The sequence below is a fragment of the Oncorhynchus masou genome, chromosome 21 (assembly GCF_036934945.1).
Source record: "Oncorhynchus masou masou isolate Uvic2021 chromosome 21, UVic_Omas_1.1, whole genome shotgun sequence".
NCBI classification, from domain to species: domain Eukaryota; kingdom Metazoa; phylum Chordata; class Actinopteri; order Salmoniformes; family Salmonidae; genus Oncorhynchus; species Oncorhynchus masou.
Window position 1 is genome coordinate 26,716,910 of NC_088232.1, and position 20,545 is coordinate 26,737,454.

Here is a 20,545-nt window from a genome sequence, read left to right on the forward strand (position 1 = left end):
GCCTTCGTGGTTGAAATTCTGCAAATAAACCACTACTAAAGGACACCAATAATAAGAAGAGACTTACTTGGGCCAAGAAGCACGAGCAATGGACCTCCAGGCTGTGTAAGGGCTATTTGACCAAGGAGAATGATGGAGTGATGCATCAGATGAACTGGCATCCACAATCACCCGACCTCAACTCAATCGAGATGGTTGAGATAAGCTTTACACCTGATGCAATGTTGTTAACTTGTGTCTGTGGTTTTAAATGTGTTTGTCCATAATGTTGTCATGTTTACATTGCCTATCCAGCTTAAGCTGGACAATCCTGAACCACAGATTTTGCATGTAGTAATGATAGATGGACTCTCAAAATCACACATACATTTTTTTTTTAGCTTGGTCTGATGGCTTCCCATGTGAACAGCATCCAAACGTATCACGTAGGACAATAATGAAAGACAGAATTTAATTATGGAAGAGGGCATTTTTAATTGGAGATATTCATCAAACAAAGTACCGGCCCAACAGAATGGCATTTAGAGTATATTTGAGGAGGTACTAGGTCTTGACTTGGAGGGGTGTCGATGTTATTATGTCAGTGTTATCATCATGACTAAACCAGTTGGAGATTACAAGCGTCTATGCCTAAACTGAATCCTCGTCACAGACCTCTTTTTTCATACACTTGACATTTCTGACAATACGATGTACAAATTCGATCTTGGCAACATGACAATAATGAGCGCCAGAAATAAATAATGAGTTTTTTTTAACTGTGCAATATTTATAGTATTTCCATGACTTAACAATACTTGTTCTCTCGTGTGTCTCTCTTGTCCCTCTGCAGCAGACGTACAGTATATTGTGCAAAATGTTTGGAACATCGAATCACAGTATTGAATCACAATACATATAGAATCGCAATACATATTGCGTCGGCTGTCGTGATATGGTATTTGGAGGTCCCTGGTGATTCCCAGAAGAATGTCATGATTCCCACCCTTTTCTGGTTTGTCACATACTGTATTTCCACATATTTAGAAACAACTGCTCTAAAATATGGGCATTGTTTGTGTGTGTGTGTGTGTGTGTGTGTGTGTGCTTGGTTCCACAAATGGGAAAACATTCCTTCTAAACTTAAAGGATATTAAAGTACAAAAGAACAGTTAGAACAGTCTCCTTCGAAAACAGTCTTTAAGCAGTCTTTAAACAGCCAGACGTCCAGAGCTCCATTATATCATCTATGCATGACGCCTTCCTCTCGCTGGGGAGGCTGAAAGAATCCTCACCATGTTCTTCTTTATGGAGTCCTTCACTATGAATTTAGTGATGACAACGTCTCTCTTCTGGTCGAGGCAGTGACACACTAGTCCTCTGTTGCTGGATTCCAAGCGTGGTCCATGAGGAAGACTCGAGAGGCGGCTGTGAGGTTTAGCCCCACCCTTCCGGGTTCGAATGACAGCAGCATGATCAAAGGTGCTGCCAGGTGCATCGCTCTGGAACTCCTGGATCACCTGAGCCAGCCTCTTTTGGCTCAGTGTCGTCTAGAATCACAAACTTGAAACCCTCCTCCCTGAGTGGGACCTCCAATTAGAGTGAGGAAGCGTGTGAACTGAGAGGCAACCAGACTCTTGATGCAGTTGTCTTTTGCAGTCTTTACACTGTTCCTAGAGAGCTACACTCCTGTAGGTTTTTGCTACAACCCCAGTTGTGCTCGATTGTGCTAGGTGTGCTAGATTAGTGTTGGAGTGATAACCTACAGGACGGTCACTCTCCAGGAACAGGGTTGGATAGCCCTGCATTAGAGCCTCCACCTTGGAGCTGCTCCTCCAGTTCTCTGAGAGGTTGTTCTCCTCCTCCTCTTCCTGAGGAAACTCCACCAGCTCACTGGACTTAATCTGGAATCTGCACAGAGGGCACACCTGCTCGGGTACATAAGACCTCTGCGATGTGATGAAGGGCAGGCAGACAGTCCAGACACACAGCACACTCATCAGAGCCACTGCCTAGCACCAGCCTCAGTCTCTCTATCAGATGTTCTCTCAACTCTACAGGAGTCACAGCTACCACACCTGTGTGTGTAGTGGTCTTGCCCAGTAGGTCATGGTGGCAGCAGAACTGTCTCAGCCTGATCAGGATAGCCAGAACATCTGCACAGTTTCTGATGACGGTCCCCTCCACAACATACCTGCTGATGGTGGTGCATCCCTCTGTGCGTGCCAGCTCGTATTCCTCCCTCTCTTTGTCAGCTTCACCTCTTCCACACTAACACTCTTCTCCGGCAGAGAGACCAGAGGCTGCCCACACACACGGCTGGTCTTCGTACGATGCAGCGTGATACACTTCACCAGAGCTTGTGGGTTCTGAAGGCCGGTCATGTCCCCCTGTGTGACAGGTCTCTGTATGACTCTGTTCCACCACTCTCTCCTGTCGAACTGCTTCAGACGCAGAAATGCCACCAGCATCCACAGATCCCTCTGAAATGGAAAAAAACAAACACTAAGTAAGTGTTCATAGAAGGGGATGCAAATAGCCTGGCAAGCCTATATTAAACATAGTATCATATGATGACAGGTTGCTGAACTAGTCTAATGGTCGGCTTTATGTAGCTAGTAGGGCCTGTGTGTAGCTATCTGTAACATTGTTATCCAACCCCCCACTGGGAAATCATAATTGTCATATTCAAAAAAAAAATATTATAGGATGACGCAATAACTGTAGCTACAAGTGTTTACCTCTACGCAGCACAGCCTTCAATGTGAGACTCAATGTGTGCCCACAAACTGGTATAGTCTTGGGGCTTGATAATGGAGAAATTATACAATCGGCACTTCTGGCACTGGGATAAAATCATGCAGCCAAGAAAGATGCAGCTTTAACAACTGTGATATGCTGTCAAACACGCACACAAATGACAATTAGTTTAGTAAGCTAGCTAGCTAGTTAGTTGAGTTGATGAGTTGATCATGTTGGCTAACAGTCACTCACAGCAAACATGACCCTCGTGATGATAACTACTTTAACAGACTAGGTTAGCTAACCTTAGCTTGGTAGATTATAGCCACATCAATAAAAAGCTAGTATACTAGGAATATCTACGAATAACTTAGGTAGCTACACCAAAGATACAGCTCAAAGTGAATTGAAAAATGTTAGCCTAACTGAAATTCCATCTCTGCTGACCAAGACCACACTCCGCAAACCACAGCAGCCACGCACAACGGTCTTGAGTGGCAACAAATCTGCCCAATTAGCTGATTCGTTTTCCATACACCCATTACTTTTGATCCTTCCACTTCTGTTGACACATCCACTTCCAGACACACGCCACATATGCAGTTACCCCTGACTCGACCGTAACCGTGGTGGTTGACTAGGCTAATAGCTAGTTGTCTAAATAGCTAACGTTAGCTGGCTGGCCAAGATAACTGTATATAGCTAACATTCTTTGAAAGCTGGTTAGATGGCATTATGTATTTCCAAAACTTTGGTTTACTTAATTGTAGCTATAAGCTAGATGTTGATAGCAACTGGCTGACTCATGCACAGACTGGTAGGGCTTGTACATGTATCAAGTATTTTCTTGTAAATTGGCTGAAAACGTAATTGAGTTATCGATACAAACGATTTGGTTTCATTTGAAGTTATACATTTGAAGTTATTTCTGTTGGAGTTTACATTATAGAGAATACGCTGGCTTGCCGGGTCCTCTATATTACATCACACCGGGAAAACATTTTCCGACATGCCTTTGGCATTCTTTGGAATTGTATGTAATAACTTGAAAATTGAAGTGAACTTTGCATTGGGACTTTTGATGCGTATACTAATGCAAATACATATGTTACGCTTATGCTACCTACCCTTTAAGGACACTGACACACATGTATGTTATACAGCCCAGTCTCCCCTCCTTAACTAACCCCCTTCCCTGGGGGCTATGGTGTGCTGGGTTTGGGACTGCCCTTTCCAGGCATATGTGGGTTTGGTGATGCGGAGCGACGCAAGCCCTAATGCCTATCCCGGAAGGACGCCGTGGGACAGGGGAGGAGGATGAGCAGATGGACGAGTAGGGGGATGGGAGGAGTACAGGGAGGGAGGGGGAGGGGCACGGGAACCCTATGGGAGCCAAGACAATGGAGAGAGAGGAGGAAGGGCTCTGAGCAGTGAGCACAGCCCAGATTAGCAGAGTAGTGGAGAGCAGAGTAGGCAAAATTCATATAAACGGTCTTCATTTTAATTTGACTTTAGTAACAACGAGGGCTTTGTGTTGGAGCCTATTTCTTCCTTTTTAAGAAATAAGAGATAGTCCTACCTGTTTGAAATATGGAATTAGGCTATAAACTGCTATATCCAAATTTGTAGGTAAATTCCTCCACCCACCATGCACTCTTTAAATAGCCTACCTCCATGTGAATGTCTGTTAAAACCAAGACTTGAATTGAGGGTGTATGGGAGGGTGGGCCTACCTTTAATTAAAGAAAATGGCAAAAAGCACCGGCTCGTGTCTGGCTGTAAACTCCTTCCAGACTCACATTAAGCATCTCCAATCCAAAATTAAATCTAGAATCAGCTTCCTATTTTTACCTTTGTAAAACTGACTATCCTACCAATCCTCGACTTCAGCGATGTCATTTACAAAATAGCCTCCAACACTCAGCAAACTGGATGCAGTCTATCACAGTGCCATCCGTTTTGTCACCAAAGCCCCATATACCATCCACCACTGCGACCTGTATGCTCTCGTCAGCTGGCCCTCGCTACATATTCGTCGCCAGATCCACTGGCTCCAGGTCATCTATAAGTCTTTGCTAGGTAAAGCTCCGCCTTATCTCAGCTCACTGGTCACCATAACAACACCCACCCGTAGCATGCACTCCAGCAGGTATATCTCACTGGTCATCCCCAAAGCCAACACCTCCTTTGGCCGCCTTTCCTTCCAGTTCTCTGCTGCCAATGACTGGAACGAATTGCAAAAATCGTGGAGACTTATAAGTTGGAGACTTATCTCCCTCACTAAATTTAAGCATCAGCTATCTGTGCAGCTTACCGATCGCTGTAACTGTACACAGCCCATCTGTAAATAGCCCATCCAACTACCTACCTCATCCCCATATTGTTTTTATTAACATTTTTGCTCTTTTGCACACCAGTACTTCTACTTGCATGTCATCATCTGCACATTTATCACTCCAGTATTGATTTGCTAAATTGTAATTACTTTGCTACTGTGGCCTATTTATTGCCTTACCTCCTTTCTCCATTTGCACACACTGTATAAAGATTTTTCCTATTGTGTTATTGACTGTACTTTTGTTTATCCCATGTGTAACTCTGTGTTGTTGTTTTTTGTCGCACTGCTTTGCTTTATTTTGGCCAGGTTGCAGTTGTAAATGAGAACTTGTTCTCAACTGGCCTACCTGGTTAAATAAATAAAAAAATACAGGCCTTGTTATTTTAATATTTTGAAGAAAATAAAACATCTGATCATATAAAGTGATCTATAACTTCATGCTAGAAACAAGCTGTAAAATACCCGGGAAATACGTGACTCTGATGCATAAGGGGATATCATTGTTTTGATTCTTTGACATTCAAAGGCTGATCTACAACCTTCTAAAGCCGAGGAGACTTTGGTTGGAAAGTAATCTAATTTTGTCACTATTAATTGATTAAACTAGTCACTTTCTGTACAATAGAATATGTTTTAACCCATAAATATTTTAGGGAAACACTTGTGACCTTCTCTCGTTGGGTTAAGCCACGGAAGAAGAGAGGCCAGCAGTTAAAATTTTACTGCCTGCGCCCGGCCCACCACAGGAGTCGCTAGAGCGCGATGGGACAAGGATGTCCTGGCCAGCCAGACCCTCCCCTAACCTGGACAACTCTGGGCAAATTGTGCCCCTCCTCATGGGTCTCCCGGTCGCGGCCGGCTGTGACACAGCCTGGGATCAAACCCGGATCTATCACTGCCTTAGACTGCTGCACTACTCAGGAGGCCATGCTCAGATTCTTAATGACATCTCAGATTTAATTATTTCCCAACAGGGACAGTTTCATTGCATACAAGACACACTGATGTGTCATTGGGGAAATATGAATAGACAAACACATAGGCCTATCTCTCTGTCCATTCTTAGTCTGGAATTTCGGTAATTCGTGTGCTATCAAAAACGATTCTGCTAATATGTCAAATTAAGTAGAATTGCATGAAATGTTTATTAAAGGCACATTTTTTTCTCTGACCTGCAAATACGATGATAGATTCATGCAATGCCTTTACTATAAAGGAGATCTTTCCAGCCCTACTTTTGTCCACAGTGGTCTGCAACCCACAACAACAAAATTCCTGTATAGCCATGCTATGCTTAGTTTCAAAAACTGCATATCTAAGGCTCTGGTCTGTCCAAGAAGTGTGGGTAAACAGTAGACACGTTCTCTGCTATCCACTTTGTTTTAAATATTATTTTGAGAATAGAGAATGGTCACTTATTTGTTATTAAGTGCCCAGGGAGGGTTTATAGAAGTCTGTTTTTCTCCATGTAACCCTTATTATGAATAAAGTTCACTCCCTGATTTTCTTTTCTTATATTAAGCACTTTAACATAGCACTTACTTTTGCAGCACTTAATCCCTTTTTCCCTTGGTATGATTTTTCATTATATTATTTACTTATTAAATAATTCATTCATTAATTTATTGATCCAGCTTGCATGCTTTATTATTATTTATTTGTTTCTACTTGTTTCCCCCTCAGCACTTATTTAACCCTGGTCTTCCTCTTATTGTTGTTTCCCTGTCATTGAACCGTTGCAGGTGACCCCTCTGAGCTCTCATGTCCACACCCTGGCTTAACCCTATCCCTTAGCTAACAGCCTTAGTTTCCCTTATCGGGTTGACCCATTTTGGTGTGGTAGTAGAGGGTTGGGGGCAGCAGGGTGCAGGGGTGTTTTAAGGAGGGGCTAAGTGCAGGGGGGAGAGGCGTGGCAGGCGGAGCAGCTGGAGTTAAATAAAGCTGTCAGCTGGCATTCCTGAAATTCACCCTCTCATCTATGATCAGTTAGTCTACATGGGTGTGCTCCCTCCCTTCCAACATCCTCATTTCAGGACATGAAGTCATGCGGTGCGGTGTTGGTGTTTGTTGGCTGACAAGATATAGAACCCGTGTTGAGGGGTCAGAGGTTAAAGAGTTGGGCGGTGTCAGAAACAGACCGACAGATAGACTGCAGAGCTAGGGGACAGTTATGAGAACAGGGAAATAGGATGGAACTGTAACCTCTGTCTTCTCTGTCTCTGGAGTAGGAACCATTTAATTTCCCTTGAGCCTCTTCAATCATTCTTATTGTGAGGAGAGAGAAAGGAAATAATTAATATGCTATTCTCCACTGATCACTAACGTAACGTCCTCTGCAACCCAAGCAAAGTCATGCTCCCTCTTTGGTCGGCTCATGGTAGCTCATTTGTTTATCAGATATACAGTACGAGGGAGACTTTCAACAAGGGTGTTTATGGAAAAAGTGTTTATGGGTGTTTATGGAACTGGAAAAAGAGATTTACCCATTGTGCCCTAGGAGTTCAACTCAGGCTAGCTACATGCAATTTGTTTATCAGATATACAGTATGAGTGAGTTGATGAACTAGAAAAGAAAGACTGAGTTTACACTTTGTGTCCCAGTTTACATGGTGTAAATCATGTATGATACATACAGTTAGGCCTGGTGTATGGCTCTAAGGGATTTACAGTAAGGCTAAGGTGTTTTGTTCTACCACATTTGATGATAGCGTGCAGTTATTTTCTCGTGGCCAATGTATGAACTGAAGTTGCATAATCAATATGCTGTGTCTGTAAAATAGCTCACAGTTGTTAGCCACTTCATGTACCCTACATGGCCCAAAAAATGTTGGATTCGTCTATTTCAGAGACACCTGTGAACTGCACACAAGCCTAAGATAACCATGTGCAACGCCAAGCGTCGGCTTAAGTGGTGTAAAGCACGCCGCCATTGGACTCCAGAGCAGAAGAGACAACTCTGGAGTGATGAATCATGCTTCACCATCTGGCAGTTCGATGGACGAATCTGGGTTTGGTGGATGCCAGAAGAATGTTACCTGCCCGAATGCATAGTGCCAACTGTAAAGTTGGGTGGAGGAGGAATAATGGTCTGGGGCTGTTTTCATGGATCAGGCTAGGCCCCTTAGTTCCAATGAAGGGAAATCTTAACTCTATAGCATACAATGACATTCTAGATTATTCTTTGTGGCAACAGTTTGGGGAAGGCCCTTTCCTGTTTCAGCATGACACGGTCGCCAGGTGTGCGGTGTTTCCTCCGACACATTGGTGTGGCTGGCTTCCGGGTTAAGTGGGCATTGTGTCAAGAAGCAGTGTGGCTTGGTTGGGTTGTGTTTTGGAGGACGCACGGCTCTTGACCTGCACCTCTCCCGAGTCCGTACAGGAGTTGCAGCGATGAGACAAGACTGTAACTACCAATTGGATACCACAAAATTGGGGAGAAAACGGGGTAAAAAAAATGTTTAAAAAATAAATGGTCTGTCGCGATCAGTGTGGAAGAACTTGACAGGCCTGCACAGAGCCCTGACCTCATCCCCATGGAACACCTTTGGGATGAATTGGAACACCAACTGGCCTAATCTCCCAACATCAGTACCCAACCTCACTAATACTCTTGTGACTGAATGGAAGCAAGTCCCCGCAGGAATGTTCCAACATCTAGTGAAAAGCCTTACCAGAAGAGTGGAGGCTGTTATAGCAACAAAGGGGGGACCAACTCCATATTAATGTCCATGATTTTGGAATGAGATGTTCGACGAGCAGATGTCCTCATACTTTTGGCAAAGTGTATGTAGTAAATGGCTTGTATAAAACAGCCTGCAGGTGTTTTGTTGTATTACAGTAAAAGCTTGCTGTGGTTTGCAGTGTGAAATTGGCCGTCAGCTGGCATTTAGAGTAATTTTGGGGGTGCTTATACTTGTCCTATTTCACACGTATGTATTTATACAGCTGTGTGAATTGGAAATGTGTTTTTTGCATATCCCAACTCTCCGTGAGAGTGGGGCCACAGTCTGCCATTATCAACGATGACCCTGGAGGAATTAGGCTAAAGTGCCTTGCTCAAGGGCACATTAACAGATTTTTCACCTTGTTGACTCGGAGATTCAAACTAGCAACCCAAAGCTCTAACCGCTAGGCTGCCTGCCACCACCATTTTAGCAATGGGATTGTATCTCCCATTTTGTGTCTTTGGTGTGTGTGTATTGGTTGCTGACTGTGCTCTGTGTGTTGTAGCTCCTACAACATCTTCTGCAGCTGTGACATGAGAGTAATCCCTCTCCCCATACTGCCCCTGCTGTGCACCGCTACACACACACACACACACACACACACACACACACACACACGCGCACACACACACACACACACACACACACACACACACACACACACACACACACACACACACACACACACACACACACACACACACACACACACACACACACACACACATCTCCGCTTACTGCCCCCACTGCGCTGAGCACGGCTGCCCTACATGTAAAATATTGATGTCTATCCACCAGGCTTAATTTAACCCTGGGAGGAAGGTGGGTTGTCACTCATCCAACAGACCCCTCCCACCTCCCCTCTCCTGGAATCGGAGCAGCAACCTTTCCCGGACTGACTCTCTCTAGACATAACACCAAGAAATGGACAGGTTACTGGCCAGCTGGATTAGAGTATCTGTAAATACTCTGCCTCTGTCTCTGTCAGTTATAATTACTTGGCCATTGCTGTAAACAACAACCATTGTTTCCTACTTCCCCCATTGGGTGTTATTGTGTGTGTGGTCTGAGCTTTCCAGCTTGGTCATATGGTGTGAATTAAGTGGGGTGGCAGGTGGCCTAGTAGTTAGAGTGTTGGGCCAGTAACTGAAAGGTAGCTGGATTGAATCCCCGGGCTGACAAGGTAAAAATCTGCTGTTTTGCCCCTGAACAAGGCAGTTGACACACTGTTTTCCGGTAGGCCGTCATTGTAAATAAGAATTCGTTCGTAACTGACTTGCTAGTTAAATAAAGGTTAAATATATATTTTTAAAAACAATTAAATTGGCTGGATCCCTACAATATTTATCCCAGTTTCTTTGAATAATCCAGTAGGGATGGTTTCTCCCACCATGGAAAATAAGGTGAGGATGCTCCTTAAGGAATCTGAACTCAGCCTGACTCCTATAGCTTATAGTGGAACTGAGGAGCGTTCGTGTGTGTGAATGTGAGTATGTATGCGTGCCTGTGTGTGTGTGTGTGTGTGTGTGTGTGTGTGTGTGTGTGTGTGTGTGTGTGTGTGTGTGTGTGTGTGTGTGTGTGTGTGTGAGGATGGTTATACTATTCTGAGGTCTTGCTCTGTATGGGCGATACTGATTGATCAAGGTGGTTTGTGAGAGGATGTAGTTTCCAGCTAGACTGTAAACTGCTGATAAATAATTGATCCGTTAAAGGTGATCAATAATGAAGAACATGTATTTGTGTTGTGTACGTATGACCACCTGGATGCCTGATTGACTGTTTTCCCTTTCACTAACATTAAGCCTAGTGGTACTGCTGTACCCTATAGGTGTGTCAATGGAAACAATGTCACTGGAGTTTTGTTGAGTTATGTACAGTCGTGGCCAAAAGTTTTGAGAATGACACATATTAATTTCCACAAAGTTTGCTGCTTCAGTGTTTCTAGATATTTTTGTCAGATATTACTATGGAATACTGAAGTATAATTACAAGCATTTCATAAGTGCCAAAGGCTTTTATTGACAATTACATGAAGTTGATGCAAAGAGTCAATATTTGCAGTGTTGACCCTTCTTCTTCAAGACTTCTGCAATCCGCCCCGGCATGCTGTCAAATAACTTCTGGGCCACATCCTGACTGATGGCAGCCCATTCTTGCATGATCAATGCTTTTTGGCAAGGTGCTCCATTATGCTGGAAAAGACATTGTTCATCACCAAACTGTTCCTGGATGGTTGGGAGAAGTTGCTCTTGGAGGATGTGTTGGTACCATTCTTTATTCATGGCTGTCTTCTTAGGCAAATTTGTTAGTGAGCCCACTCCCTTGGCTGAGAAGCAACCCTACACATGAATGGTCTCAGGATGCTTTATCGTTGGCATGACACAGGACTGATTGTAGCGCTCACCTTGTCTTCGCCGGACAAGCATTTTTCTGGATGCCCCAAACAATCAGAAAGGGGATTCATCAGAGAAAATGACTTTACCCCAGTCCTCAGCAGTCCAATCCCTGTACCTTTTGCAGAATATCAGTCTGTCTCTGATGTTTTTTCTGGAGAGAAGTGGCTTCTTTGCTGCTCTTCTTGACACCAGGCCATCCTCCAAAAGTCTTTGCCTCACTGTGCATGCAGATGCACTCACACCTGCCTGCTGCCATTCCTGAGCAAGCTCTGTACTGGTGGTGCACCTATCCCACAGCTGAATCAACTTTAGGAGACGGTCCTGGCGCTTGCTGGACTTTCTTGGGCACCCTGAAGCTTTCTTCACAACAATTGAACCGCTCTCCTTGAAGTTCTTGATGATCTGATAAATGGTTGATTTAGGTGCAATCTTACTAGCAGCAATATCCTTGCCTGTGAAGCCCTTTTTGTGCAATGCAATGATGACGGCACGTGTTCCCTTGCAGGTAACCATGATTGACAGAGGAAGAGCAATGATTCCAAGCACCACCCTCCTTTAGAAGCTTCCAGTCTGTTATTCGAACTCAATCAGCATGACATAGTGATCTCCAGCCTTGTCCTCATCAACACTCACACCTGTGTTAACGAGAGAATCACTGACATGATGTCAGCTGGTCCTTTTATGGCAGGGCTGAAACGCAGTGGAATTTTTGGGGGGGGACTTTGCAATTCATTGCAATTAATCTGATCACTCTTCATAACATTCTAGAGTATATGCAAATTGCCATCATACAAACTGAGGCAGCAGACTTTGTGAAAATTAATATTTGTGTCATTCTCAAAACTCCTGGCCATGACTGTACATTTATCCATAGATGCTGGAAATGCGTACATTTCACAAGAATAGTCACTAGACATCATGCTTTGTAAACAACAGGTGTATACGAACAGTGAAAATGCTTATTTACGGGCCCTTCCCAACAATGCAGAGAGAAAATTGAGTAATGATAATTTGGCTATATACACGGGGTACCAGTACCAAATCCATGTATAGGGGTACGAAATAAGGTAGTTATGTACACATAGTTAGGGGGAAAGTGACTAGGCAACATGATAGATAATGAAACATTAATTACCAGCAGTGTATGTGATGAGTCAAAAGGGGTCAATGCAGATAGTCCGGACAGCTAGTTGGTTAACTATATAGCAGTCTTATGGCTTGGGGTAGAAGCTGTTCAGGATCCTCTTGGTTCCAGACTTGGTGCGTTGGTACAGTTTGCTGTGCGGTTGCAGAGAAAACAATCTATGACTTGGGTGGCTAGAGTCTTTGACAATATTTAGGGCCTTCCTCTGACACCGCCTGGTATAGTGATGTACTGGGCCATTCACACTAACCTCTTTAGCATCTTGCGGTCGGATGCCATACCAAGAATCGATGCAGCCAGTCAAGATGCTTTCAGTGGTACTGCTGTATAACTTTTTGAGGATCTGAGGGCCCATCCTAAATCTATTCAGCCTCTTGAAGGTGAAGAGGCGTTGTCGTACCGTCTTCACGACCGTGTAGGTGTGTGTGTACCATGTTAATTCCTTAGTGATCTGGAAACAGAGGAACTTGAAGCTATCGACCAGCTCCACTACAGCCCCATCGATGTGGATGGGAGTGTGCTCGGCCCTCCGTTTCGTATAGTCCACGATCAGCTCCTTTGTCTTGCTGACGTTGAGGGAGAAGTTGTTGTCGTGGCACCACAATGCCAGGTCACTGAACTCCCTATAGGCTGTCTCATTGTCGTCAGTGATGAGGCCTACCACCATCCTGTCATCAGCACTTAATGATGGTGTTGTAGTCATGGGTGAACAGGGAGTACAGTACTTATAGTACTCATGTTGAGGGTCAGCATGACAAATGTGTTTTTGCCTACACAGACCATCTGGGGGTGGCCATCTGGTGGTCAGTCCCAGGGTTCTGAGCTTAGTGATGAGCTTGGAGGGCACTATGATGTTGAATGCTGAGCTGTAGTCAATGAAGAACATTCTCACATAGGTGTTCCTCTTGTCCTAGTGGGAGAGGGCGGTGTGGAGTGCAATAGAGATTGCATTATCCATCGAACTGTTTGGGCGGTGTAGTAGGAATTGGAGTGGGTCCAGGGTGTCTAGGATGATGGTGTTGATGTGTTGAGCCATGACCAGCATTTCAAAGCATTTCAGGCTACAGATGTGAATGCTACAGGCCTACAGTCATTTAGACAGATTACCTTGGCGTTCTTGGGCACAGGGACTATGGTAGTTTGCTTGAATCATGTTGGTATTACAGACTGGGTCAGGGAGGGGTTGAGAATGTCAGCACTTGCAAGCTGGTCACGACTGCACGTCCTGGAAATTTTATTTTTTTACCTTTATTTAACTAGGCAAGTCAGTTAAGAACAAATTATTATTTTCAATGACGGCCTAGGAACAGTGGGTTAACTGCCTTGTTCAGGGGCAGAACGACAGAATTTTTTACCTTGTCAGATCAGGGATTCGATCTTGCAACCTTTCGGTTACTAGTTCAACGCTCTAACCACAAGGCTACCTGCCGCCCCGTGGCCTTGTGAATATTAACCTGTTTGAAGGTCTTCCTCACATTGGCTATGGGGAGAGAGAGAGCACACAGTCATCCGAAACAGTTGGTGCTCTCATGTATGGTTCAGTGTTGCTTGCCACAAAGCGAGCATAAAAGGCATTTAGCTTGTCTGGTCCCATTTTGACAAAATTAACCCTCCTACCATAAGCACACGCACGCGCACACGCACACGCACACACACACACACACACACACACACACACACACACACACACACACACACACACACACACACATACACACACACACAATATATATAGTATAGGCCTAGTGCACACTGAGTGGACAAAACATTAAGGACACCTGCTCTTTCTATGACATAGACTGACCAGGTGAATCAAATGATCCTTTATTTATGTCACTTGTTAAATCAACTTCCATCAGTGTAGATGAAGGGGAGGAAACAGATTTAAGAAGGATTGTTAAGCCTTGAGACAATTGAGACATGGATTGTGTATGCTTTCCATTCAGAGGGTGAATGTGCAAGACAAAATATTTAAGTGCCTTTGAACGGGGTATGGTAGTATGGTAATGTTTTGTTTTGCACATTCACCCTCTGAATGGGCGGCAGTGTAGCCTAGTGGTTAGAGCATTGGACAAGTAACCAAAAGGTTGCAAGTTCAAATCCCCGAGCTGACAAGGTACAAAATCTGTCGTTCTGCCCCTGAACAGGCAGTAAACCCACTGTTCCTAGGCCGTCATTGAAAATAAGAATTTGTTCTTAACTGACTTGCCTAGTAAAATAAAGGCAAAAAAAGAAAATAAAATCTCAATATTAGGAAGGTGTTCTTAATGTTTTGTTCACTCAGTGTATATGCCTCTTCAACAGGAATTGGCAGAGTTTCAAGCAGCAGAAAGACTGTTACTCCATCTTCTCCCCCCCATCATGCACCATGCTCTTCTGCTCTACTGGACACCAACACACAGAGATCTTTAAATAATGATTTTGCATGGGCCGCTGCCTGCGCCTCGCATCCAGGAGAGACGGGAGAGAGTGCTTTAATTGTCCAGTGCGCTCCAGCGGCTCGAATACGAGAGGGGAGTTAAGGGTTCGCAACCTTCAATCATTTCTGAATTAAATATGCCCTGGAAGCACACTGTGCACGCACACGCTGGTGCGTGCACACACAGACACACACACAGCGCAGAGTTCATTCAGGAGCCAACGGTATCAGGTGCTATATTTCAGCACTGTGGTGTTAGAAAGGGAGGGAGACGTTGAGTGACAGAGTTATTCACCCACAACCACAGAAAGGTGACATACCAGGGTGACCAGAGCTGCATACCAAATGGAACCCTATTCCCTATATAGTGGACTACTTTTCAGGGCTCTGGTCAAATGTAGTGCACTATATAGGGATTTGGTTGCCATTTAAGACACTACCCAGGTCCTAGGGAGGTCCGGTCAACAGTATGCTTTACACTACCTCTACGTCTCCCAGGCCAGAACAAGAACTAAACCCTCTCAACCCTTTAATTTCCCTGACGACATCTTTCACTGTGTTTTTGGTGCCTACTTGTGTTGTTTTGTTCACAAAGCGCCTCTGTCATTGAGGATTACTGTTTCATTTCCTTGGCTGGGTTAGCACTGGGCAAATGAGGGAGGGAGTGAGTGATGGATGCACAAGGAGAGAGGGGAATAGAGGTAGGCAGAGGGAGGAAGGCAAATGAAGGAGATAGTAGGCAATGAACCTCCAGCGCTGAATGCCAAATCGGGTGCATCCGATTGGTGCAATCACAGTCAGTCTCAGTGCAGGGCCCAGTGCAGGACTGAGCTGTCTTCTGAGCATGCTGTCAGCCAAGCATCATAAACTGTCTGGGTTTGTGGGATTAAAGGGATTGAGTGTGAGGATAGTAGTGAGGCCTGCAGGTCCCGGGAAATGGAATCTTAGCCCCCCAGTAAAGGAAATGGAACAGGTTCCATCTTAGCTCCCCAGTAAAGGAAATGGAGCAGGTTCCCTCTTAGCCCCCCAGTAAAGGAAATGGAGCAGGTTCCATCTTAGCTCCCCAGTAAAGGAAATGGAGCAGGTTCCATCTTAGCCCCCCAGTAAAGTAAATGGAACAGGTTCCCTCTTAGCCCCCCAGTAAAGGAAATGGAACAGGTTCCATCTTAGCCCCCCAGTAAAGGAAATAAAACAGGTTCCCTCTTAGCCCCCCAGTAGAGGAAATGGAACAGGTTCCATCTTAGCCCCCCAGTAAAGGAAATGGAACAGGTTCCATCTTAGCTCCCCAGTAAAGGAAATGGAGCAGGTTCCCTCTTAGCCCCCCAGTAAAGGAAATGGAGCAGGTTCCATCTTAGCTCCCCAGTAAAGGAAATGGAGCAGGTTCCATCTTAGCCCCCCAGTAAAGTAAATGGAACAGGTTCCCTCTTAGCCCCCCAGTAAAGGAAATGGAACAGGTTCCATCTTAGCCCCCCAGTAAAGGAAATAAAACAGGTTCCATCTTAGCCCCCCAGTAAAGGAAATGGAACAGGTTCCATCTTAGCCCCCCAGTAAAGGAAATAAAACAGGTTCCCTCTTAGCCCCCCAGTAAAGGAAATGGAACAGGTTCCATCTTAGCCCCCCAGTAAAGGAAATGGAACAGGTTCCATCTTAGCCCCCCAGTAAAGGAAATGGGACAGGTTCCCTCTTAGCCCCCCACTAAAGGAAATGGAACTGGTTCCCTCTTAGCCCCAGTAAAGGTCGTGGGACAGGTCCCCTCTGTGGAATGGTACTTTTACATGACCGCCCGTGTTGCGTGCGCTAAGCGTGGTAAAATAAATGTACTGTACACATACATGTTTATCAATCATTTCAATCGTCAATGGGCCTCTGCATAGCCAGGGGCTAAAATAGAACTTGGTTGTATTTTAGACGCTTGACACACTGCAAGTCCTGCCTCTCCCATCTACACATTGTTTTTTACGAGCATGTGCCCAAGGTGGTGATTGCAGTAGCAGTGCATGTGTCAAAATAACTGGGGAAGCTAAGCAAAAAAACAAAACATATTACAACATATGTGTTGTGATAATTGCATTGTTTGCTCTATAACCTGTTAGCTCATATGCCTTAACACCGTGATATATAGGCCTTAGGCCTAGACAATAAGAAGACAGTGGCATAATAAACTCAACGACACATTTCAATCATTACAAAACCAGAGAGCAACATCTGTCTGGTGAAGTCCACAAAGCATATTGCATGTAACAAACAGTTACATGACCTACAGCGTGGTCAAGCATGGTAATGTTTCTGACATTTTCGGACTACTAAACTATTGATTTAGAACCACAGAGAGTTGCCGCAAGTCGCAAAGAAAACAGGAGCTGCCTCCTGGAAGCCTGGCTTCCCTTGGCATCCATGAATACACACCATTGGTTGATTGAAAGAGGTCTACACTCCTGCCCAGTTGGTGACGGTAATGCACCTTAAAGTTGGTTGCCAAGCGCAATAAAATCCACAGAAGATGAAGATGAACGAGGAGAGATTTAAGAAAGAAGACGAACTAAAGACAAATTAGATTTCCCCTTTTTATCTGTGTATTAATTGTCGGAGTAGAGAACACACGATTTTGTATGACTCAACATGGGTCAAAATTCTACAAAGAAACCACAAAAAAAGGACCATATGCATTTCAGGTAAAATAACAACCCAATTATAAAAGACACTGTCTGTAAAATGTATATAGTATGTATAAAAGCTGGAAGTAGAAGCCTAAGTATTGTTGTCTATTAGTCTACTCCAATTAGGGGAGGTAGGGTTAGGTGAAAATAATAAAGGAATATATATTTACAAAAATATATAATGGGGGATTGGAAATGCAGACAATTACATTGATCGAAACTACAATCTATCAGTAATGTTAAAGCTAATCTACCTCCCCAAAAAATATATACACTACCGTTCAAAGATTTTATAGTTTTGATGTCTTCACTATTATTCTACAATATAGAAAATAGTTTAAAAAAAGATTTTAAAAAGTATGTATACCGTTCAAACGTTTGGGGTACTTAGAAATGCCCTTGTTTTTGAAAGAAAGGCACATTTTTTTGTCCATTAAAATAGCATCAAATTGATCAGAAATACAGTGTTATACATTATACATTGTTAATGTTGTAAATTAGTATTATCAGCAACCATCACTCCTGTGTTCCAATGGCACATTGTGTTAGCCAATCCAAGTTTATAATTTTAAAAGGCTAATTCATCAATAGAAAACCCTTTTGCAATTGTTAGCAAGCTGAAAACTGTTGTGCTGATTTTAAAGAAGCAATACAACTGGCCTTCTTTAGACTAGTTGAGTATCTGGAGCATCAGCATTTGTGGGTTCAATTACAGGCTCAAAATGGACAGAAACAAAGGACACCCTTCTGAAACTCATCAGTCTATTCTTGTTCTGAGAAATTAAGGCTATTCCATGCGAGAAATTGCCAAGAAACTGAAGATCTCATACAATGCTGTGTACTACTCCCTTCACAGAACAGCACAAGCTGGATTTAACCAGAATAGAAAGAGTGGGAGGCCCCGGTGCACAACTGAGCAAGAGGACAAGTACATTAGAGTGTGTAGTTTGAGAAACAGATGCCTCACAAGTCCTCAACTGGCAGCTTCATTAAATAGTACCCGAAAAACACCAGTCTCAACATCAACAGTGAAGAGGCAAATCCGGGATGCTGGCCTAGGCAGAGTTGCAAAGAAAAAGCCATATCTCAGACTGGACAATAAAAAGAAAAGATTAAGATGGACCAAAGAACACAGACACTGGACAGACGAAGATTGGAAAAAAGTGTTATGGACAGATGAATCTAAGTTTGAGGTGTTTGGATCACAAAGAGGAACATTTGTGAGACACAGAAAATATTAAAAGATGCTGGAGGAGTGCTTGACGCCATCTGTCAAGCATGGTGGAGGCAATGTGATGGTCCGGGGGTGCTTTGGTGGTGGTAAAGTGGGAGATTTGTACAAGGTAAAAGGGATCTTGAAGGAAGACTCTCTCCATTTTGCAACGCCATGCCATATCCTGTTGACGGCGCTTAATTGGAGCAAATTTCCTCCTACAACAGGACAATGACCCAAAGCACAGCTCCAATCTATTGCAAGAAATATTTAGGGAAGAAGCAGTCAGCTGGTATTCTGTCTATAATGAAGTGGCCAGCACAGTCATCGGATCTCAACCCTATTGAGCTTTTGTGAGAGCAGCTTGACAGTATGGTACATAAGAAGTGCCCATCAAGCCAATCCAATTTGGGGTAGATGCTTCAGGAAGCATGGGGTGAAATCTCTTCAGATTACCTAAACAAATTGACAACTAGAATGCCAAAGCTCTGCAAGGCTGTAATTGCTGTAAATGGAGGATTCTTTGACGAAAGCAAAGTAAAAAAATCATTATTTATAACCTTGTCAACATCTAGACTATATTTTCTATTCATTTTGCAACTAATTTCATGTATGTTTTCATGGAAAACAAGGACATTTCTAAGTGACCCCAAACTTTTGACTGGTAGAGTATATATATTAATATCAAGAACAAATTAGCTAGCAACAGCAAGCAAGCTAAATGCCCATGAATGTTTGTGTGTTTCAACCTTTCCCCAAACGAATATAGTTGGTTCACAGTTTTGATATTTTAACCGGCGTGTCATGAACACATCTGGGCACGATGGCGCATGCGCGGAGGCGGTCTGGTCAGCATGTTGGGTTTAGCTTAGTTCGAAACATTTTACAATAAACAGGAGCGTTCATCAGTGTATTGGTCTCATTCTTAATTCCATTTATTCTTTGTACCCAGCACCTGCAAGTTATTGGATGTGCGTTCTCTATATTTGTGTTAGGACCAAACCTAGTGAGAGAGTGTTGTCTTCAAGTGTTGTCTTGTTCCATAGGAGGATCTGATCCAGCTTGACCAAAACAGATTAATGGACCTGTTTTTATGCTTTTCTGGGAATAGAATGGCTAGTACACTCCTTTCGACCTTTCAGAAAATAAATGTTTCCAGTCTGTCAAACAGCCATGGTGGAGCTCATTAGGGCCCACAGCAAGGCTGTAGTGTGTGTGTGTTCATAACCTCTCATCATATCTGCTTTACAGGTGTGAATTCACTCCCTGGGTTTGCCTCAGACAGGGAAGCTGCAATGATCAGTTGACACACAAACAGCGAGTCATGTGCTGCTTGTCAGAGGGGCCAAGAGGTGTGGGCCGCCGGCACGCCACACTGAGAAGCCCCCCCCCTGTCATTGCGCTCCGTTCCCCACCACTGAACAGCAAAGCAGCAGCCAGTACACACGCTACAGCACAGCTCGTGAACACTGACACAAGGCAGAGAAATGCCCATCCATGGTTGTCTTCATCTTCCCTAATTGGCCAACTATGTTGCGGTCTTCAAGCCTTTGCCGTTCTCAGCTACATGTTGAGGAACGATGACTGGGGTTGAGCAGTACGTAGGGGAGATTACCAGCAGCACTTCTGAAAAGGAGGATGTTAATGAACCGGTCTGATTACATCACTGGAAGCAGGGAGACACATATGCTTCCCTAAATCACTGGGAGGGGTGGGAAACTCAATTGATTCTGTGGCTTTACGTGCCGAGGGCCCTATACAACAGCAGATAAATATTCTCTATTTCTCACTTTACAAACTCCCACGTGCCTTTTCAAATCCGTCATCCCAGCCCCAGCATGCGCCCTCCGCTGCTGTTGCTTGGCAACCCACGGTCTCGCTCTCTTTCTGTGAAGGAAGACGCTCTCGACATCCGACCGCTCTGCTCTGAAA

The 20,545-nt window shown here is 44.1% G+C and overlaps 1 pseudogene; it reads right to left on the reverse strand.

Annotated features, from left to right (window-relative positions):
- Positions 1-518: 518 nt before the first annotated feature.
- On the reverse strand, positions 519-20,011 carry LOC135507469 (helicase-like transcription factor; annotated as a pseudogene).
- Between the last annotated feature and the right edge of the window lie 534 nt (positions 20,012-20,545).